This window comes from Bos indicus, chromosome 17, assembly GCF_029378745.1.
Source record: "Bos indicus isolate NIAB-ARS_2022 breed Sahiwal x Tharparkar chromosome 17, NIAB-ARS_B.indTharparkar_mat_pri_1.0, whole genome shotgun sequence".
NCBI classification, from domain to species: domain Eukaryota; kingdom Metazoa; phylum Chordata; class Mammalia; order Artiodactyla; family Bovidae; genus Bos; species Bos indicus.
In genome coordinates, this window is record NC_091776.1 from 54360301 (window position 1) to 54367434 (window position 7134).

The window sequence follows — 7134 nt, forward strand, 5'->3', positions numbered from 1 at the left end:
CTCTTATATGCATCTCATTGTTCTAGGCACTGGGGCTACGAAAAACTGAAATAGCAATATGACAGATAATGACTTGTTCAGGGAAATGTCTTCAGGGGGGACTTGTGACAAAGTGGCAAATGAGTGATCTTTATTTTAAAGCACCGTTGAGAGAAAAGAATTTGAACCGACTCTTGTACACTGATGTTTATTACAGCATTATTCACAATGGCCACAAGATAGAAACAATCCATCAGCAGGTGAATGGATAATGGGATATTATTCAGTCACACAAGGGGATGCTACAAATGAACCCCCAAAACATGATGCTAAGTAAAAGAAGTCAGTTACAAAAGGACAAATACTGTACGATTTCTCCTTATATGTGACATGTAAGTAAGCAAATCCAGAGACAGAAAGTAGATTAGAGGTTAACATGGGCCGGGGGTAAGAGGAATGGGGAGTTATTGTTTAGTGGGTTTGGGATGATAAAAAGTTTCAGAAATACAGGGTTATATTTTTCTCCTTCTAGACTGAGTTAGTGTAGTGTATTCTTGGTCATCAAAATACTCATAGCCTTTGGATTGTGAAATAATAAATATTCATGATGTGTGAAAAAGCATGATACATAACTATGATTTTAATTACATAAAAATGGATGGTTTCTTGTGTAAACACACAAATGAAACCTAGAAGGACACGTCAAACGGTAAACTGCTTGTGATTATGGATGACTGTTTTTTGTTTCTTGTGTTTTTTGGTTTCCTATTATGTACATGTTAACTTTTAAGAAATGTTAGAATATAATGCCACTGAATTGTACACTTAAAATGGTTACAATGGAGAATTAATATACTACAAACCATTGAATTGCATACTGTAAATTAGTGAATTATATGATACGTGAATTTTATTTCAAGAAGGCCATTGTTTTTTTGTTTTTTGTTTTTAAAAAAAGCACTTGAAAGTAATGCACAGAACTATGGAATGGTTTGGGGGGAAAGTGGGGCAGGAAAAGTGATGATTAATCAGGCAAATAGGGGACTTCCCTGGTGCTGGTGACTAAGACTCCGTGCTCCCACTACAGGCGGTCCAGGTTTGACCCCTGATCAGGGAACTAGATCCCACATGCCACAACTGAGTAAGCTGCAACTAAAGATCCCTGGTGTCTCAACTAAGACCTGGTAAAGTCAAATAAGTATTTTTTAAAAATCAGGCAAATTGTTCTCACGTGTGCATGCTCAGCTGCTCAGCTGTGTCCGACTCTGCTCTGTCCACGGAATTTTCCAGGCAAGAATATTGGAGTGGGTTGCAATTCCCTACTCCAGGGGATCTTCCAGACCCAAGGATCGAACCTCCATCTCCTACACTGGCAGGCAGATTCTTTGCCACTGTGCCATGGTGGTCAGTGAAAGCAGAATGGTGCCTTTGTGTGGAGGCACTGCCATGTCCTTTGTCCCACTAACTGAATACAGTTTAAAGTTCTAACCCTGACCTTGGCTCTCAGAAACATGGGTCCTTCACTATCACCTGCTAGGGCAGCTTTGTCCCCATATTCTTTGTGCTTACGTTGCCTTCATGCCAGGCCTGCTTATGTCAAAATATACTTCTCTCTCATTTAGCCTACCTGATTTGGCTCACCTGTTCTGACCTCAGTTAATTTAACTGCCATCTTCATTAAGTCTTCCCCAACTGACCTCAGTAACACCAGCCTGCCCTTTCTCTGGGCTTCTACATCACTGAACAGTCATGTCAATCTTTCAGTATTTCTTGGTTTTTATCTTGTTATACATATTTCTCATCAGACGGCTAAGAGCCTGGAAAGCATAGCTGCTGTTTACATTTCTTGAACATCTGCAATCTCCTGATTTTATTGCCTGAATGTTTTACTAAAAGTTGCAATGTAGCCAACTGACCATTTTATAATGGCTGCGAGGGCCAGCCCTAGGTTTGGAAAGACTTAGGTTTCATTGCCATTTCTGCCAACTTCCAAGTGTTTGAGTTTGAGCAAGTTATTTAATTCCTATAGGCGTCAGCTTCTTGATAGTACTTGTATCTGCCGCAAAGACCCTTGAAAGGGTTAAATAGGATTTAAACATGCAAAGTGTTCAGCAAGCTGCCAGACCACCTGTAAATTGGAGCTGCAGTGTTAAGGCAAAGTGGGAAATTGTGACTGGTGATTTATCTCAAACTCAACACAGAACAGATGTGGCCCTAAAATTACACTCTCCTGATGGAATGGGCTTCCAAACTGCTATAAACAAAATGAAGGGAGAAGTGAACCAAATGGCTTTTGGTATTACATCCCTTTCTGGACACAGCTCCAGACTTTTATTAAGGTCTTCAGTGCTAATAATTTTGGAGCAAAGGAAAATGTAGAAGAAAACAATTCTCATAAATCTTATTCAAGCATTTCCATGTGCCATTACTACACATATGACAGTAATCATATTAAAATAGCAACTGTAAACAGCATGCTTAAGAAAAGTACCAGGTGACTGCTGTCCTCACCTTGCTTATGGCTAATGCAGTTCTTCTAATATTTGATTTTTATATCAATGTTTTTTAAAGACTAGATTCCTGCCCCCTCAGTTATTAAGTAATACATATCTTACTGGATTACAGTTTATATGACTTAGAATGTACAAGTCTTTGTAATTGCCTTTGGTGCAAAATAATCACTCTCAACAGTTTGGTGTTATGTATCTCTGTAGTTTTTTTGGGAGTATGTACAATCAAATAAACAAGGATGGAATCATACTATAATGCTACCCTCAACCTTTTTTTTAAACTCAATGATGTATATCCTAAGGCATCTTTACATGACAGAACAGATAAGAGCCCCTTATTGTTTTTAATGGCTGCATATTTCATTTTATAGGTGCATCATGACTACTTATGTATCCAATACTCTATTGAAAATGTCTGAATTATTTCCAGGTGTGTGTGTATGTGTTCCAATATTCAACAATACTTCAAGCTGAGGTGCTGAATCAAAAAGAATGAACACTTAACAATATAATACATTTTTAAAAAGACAAAACAACCTCAATAACTACTAAACTGCCTTCTCTAAAAAGTCGTACCTTGTAATCATCTTCTTTTAATGTCAACGTTGCATTTTGATTAAAGCTCTATTTTTGAACCCATTATGTTATACTTCATGTATAATTTACTTCTAAATCCTTTGGAAAGTGTTCTCCCTGGTATGTTAAAAAACAAAACCCTTAACCATCATACAGCACTAAAGGGAAATGATTTAGAAGCCAGGGTTTTAACTGATTGTCTGTGCTCCCCCTGCTGGTACTGATGAAATAGGCACCACAGTGAATTGGTTTCTATCACAATGTTTCCACAATTAAAAAAAAAATAGAACATATTTGTTAGAAACAAACCTTTGATCTTGATATGAATCACTGTGGCTTGCTTTATTTTTGACACGTCTCTGAGTCTATAACAGAAGTTCCAACCCAAACACCTAGAATCTGATTTAAGAGTTTCAATTAAAAAACAAAACCCCAAAACACTCTTTTGACTTCAGGACTATTCTTTTATCTATCTATGGAGTACGTTTTCTTGGGTATGTGAAATATGGTACTTAACTTTGTCCATAAGTTAGATTTCCAGTGAACAGATGCTCAAGAGTTATAATTTAACTCAAACATTTTAATTACCTTTTAACCCATAAAAGCCAAAATGAAAATTCTCTAGTCAATCAAGTTTCACTGCAAAGCTCCAGTTTTAATACCATTTGAAATTTAGTTCTGCTCCTATATGCATTCCCTTTGCCCTTGGCAGCACAATACAAACAATCTGGGTGGCAAGATACTCAGTTAAAACTTGCCTCTTGGGCTTCCCTCGTGGTCCAGTGGCTAAGAATCTGGCTGTCAATGCAGAGGACACCAGTTTGATCCCTGGTCCAGAAGATGCCACATACCACAGGGCAACTAAACCTGTGCTCTGTAACAAGAAAAGCCACTGCAATGAGAAGCCCATGCAGCGCGAGAGTAGCCCCCACTTGCTGCAACTAGGGAAAGCCCATGCAGCAATGAAGACCCAGTGCAGGCAAAAACAAATTAAAAAAACAAAACAATCTTTCCAGGCTCCCTTGTCACTGGAGACCAAGACACAAGTGCAAGTCTGGGCAGGATTTCTGGGAAGGTAAGTAAGGTGGCACTCAGCTGCTACGCTCCTTCAGCCCTCATGCTCTCCTCTCTTCCTTCAGCCAAGCTGAGATGCGGGAGCATCGAGAGACTATGAGGATGAGAGCCACGTGCAAAGAAGAGTGGAGCAGGACAGGAAGAGCCTGGGCCCTCCACAACATCTTTAAATGGCCACCCCATCTGGGACTACTTCCAGATTTTAAAAAACAGGGACTTCCCAGTGTTTTAGCAGCTAAGACTCCGAGCTCCCAATGCAGGGGCCCTGGGTTCGATCCCTGGTCAGGAAACTAGATCCTACATGCTACAACTAAGAGTTCGCATTCCACAACCAAGAGGTTCCACATGTTGCAACTATCCCACATGCAACTAAGACCCTGTGCTGCCAAACTATTGGCAATTGGCAATAACTAAGAACAAAACCAACAGAACCCCCAAGGCACTGTAAATTGGGTTTTCTGAGCTTGTGGCCAAATACAATTCCAACATAATACCAAAACAACTGCCTCTTAAAGTAAAAATCTAACACATAAAGGTACAACAAAGGTGAGTGAAAGTCACTCAGTCGTGTAAAACTCTGTGACCCCATGAACTATACAGTCCATGGAACTCTCTAGGCCAGAACACTGGAATGGGTAGCCTTTCCCTTCTCCAGGGGATCTTCCCAACCCAGTGGCAGTGCAGTAACTTTATGGCCAAAAGTCTTGAGGCACTTTCTAAAATACCTAATTTATAACCTTAACATACCTGGAAAACACATGGTCCCGTAAGTTTTTGGAAGGACTCATGTTTACTGTCAGCCTAACAATGAAAACCTCTTAAATGCTAAAGACTGGCCAAATGTAAAAAATGAATGCCACGTAAGGACAGAAAATAGCATGTAAAAATAAATCTATACATTTATGTTCTGTTGATCTTTGATGAGGGAGCCAATACAATTCAAAGAAGAAACGATAGTCTTTTCTAATAAATGGCACTGGAACCAATGGATAGTCATATGCAAAAGAAAAAAAGTTAGACCCCTACCTCACTTCATATACAAAAGTTAATTTAAAAAATGGATCAAAGACCTAAAATTTCTTGTTACTCTAAATTTGTTACAATGTGGGGAAAAAAAGTCCTCAATATAAGAACTAAAAGTACAAAATGCTTAGGAAACACAGGTGAAAACTGATACTTTGGGACAGGTAATGGTTTTTAAGTATGAACCAAAAACATAAGTGACCAAAGGAAAAATTGACAAATGAGCTTTAACTAAAATTAAATATATCTGTGCTTCAAAAGACACAACCAAGAAAGTTAAAAAAAACAAGGACCTACTATTATAGCACAGTGAACTTAACTCTATATCTTATAATAACCTATAATGGAAAAGAATCTGAAAAAGAATATAACAGAATATTGTAAATTAACTATGAAAGTGAAAGTCACTCAGTTGTGTCCGACTGTGACCCCATGGACTATACAGTCCATGGAATTCTCCGGGCCAGAATACTGGAGTGGGTAGCCTTTCTTTACCTTCTCCAGGGGATCTTCCCAACCCAGGGATTGAACCCAGGCCTTCCACATTGCAGGCGGATTCTTTACCAGCTGAGCTACAAGGGAAGCCCAAGAATACTAGAGTGGGTAGCCTATCCCTTCTTCAGCCGATCTTCCTGACCCAGGAATTGAACCGGGTTCTTCTGCATTGCAGGGAGATTCTTTACCAACTGAGCTATTAACTATACTTCAATTAAAAAGGAACAGTTCTTCATAGAAAATAAACATTTCCTTCAAGGTAAAAAAAGAAAAAAAAACACTATAGAATGGGAGAAATTATCTGCAAATCATGTATCTGATAAGGGCCTAGTATTTAGTATATATATTAAAAAAAAAAAACCCCTACAACAAACATAAATCAAACAAAAAACGAGCAACGGATTTGAACAAACATTTTTCAAAAAAAGATAGACAAATGGTCAATATCCACATGAAAAGCTGTTCAGTATCATTAGCATAAGGGAAATATAAATCAAAATCACCAAATGAGATACTTCACACCCACCAGGGTATCTATAAACAAATAACAACTGTTGGTGAGGATGTGGGGAAATCAGAACCTTCATGCTTTGCTGGTAGGAATGTAAGACAGTACAGCTGGTGCAGCCTCTGGGGAAAAAAGTCCCGAAGTTCTTCAGAAAGCTACATATAGCTATCATATGACTCAGTAATTCCACTTCTAGGTATGTAACTGAGAGAAACGGAAACATATGTCCACACAAAAATTTGTACATGAATGTTCTCAGCAGCACTGCTTATTAACAGCCAAAAAAAAAAAAAATAGAAGCAACTCAGATGTCCATACGCTGATGAATGGACAAATAAAATGAGGTCTATCCACATAATCGAATATTACAGAGCCATTAAAGGGAATGAAGTACTGACACAGGCTACAACATACATGAACCTTAACAACTATGCTAAGAGAGGCCAGACACAAAAGGATACACATTATTTGATTTCGTATCTATGAGGTGCTAGGAAAAGGTAAATTCTGACACTGAAAGTAGATTAGAGGTGACCAGGAACTGGGAGTTACAGGTACCTGGGGTTTAATGGTTAGTGTTTCTGTTTAGGGTAACAAAAAAGTTCTGGAAGCACACAGTGGTGATGGTGGCACAACACTGTATGTACTTAATACCAGTGAATTATACACTTAAAAGTGGTTAAAACATAATAAATATTATACATTCAGTTCAGTCACTCAATTATGTTCAACTCTTTGCAACCCCAGACTGCAGCACGCCAGGCTTCCCCCTCCATCACCAACTCCCGGAGCTTGCTCAATCTCATGTCTATTGAGTCAGTGATGCCATTAAACCATCTCATCCTCTGTCGTCCCCTTCTCCTCTCACCTTCAATCTTTCCCAGCATCAGGGTCTTTTCCAACGAGTCAGTTCTTCACATCAGGTGGCCAAAGGATTGGCGTTTCAGCTTCATCATCAGTCCTTCCAAT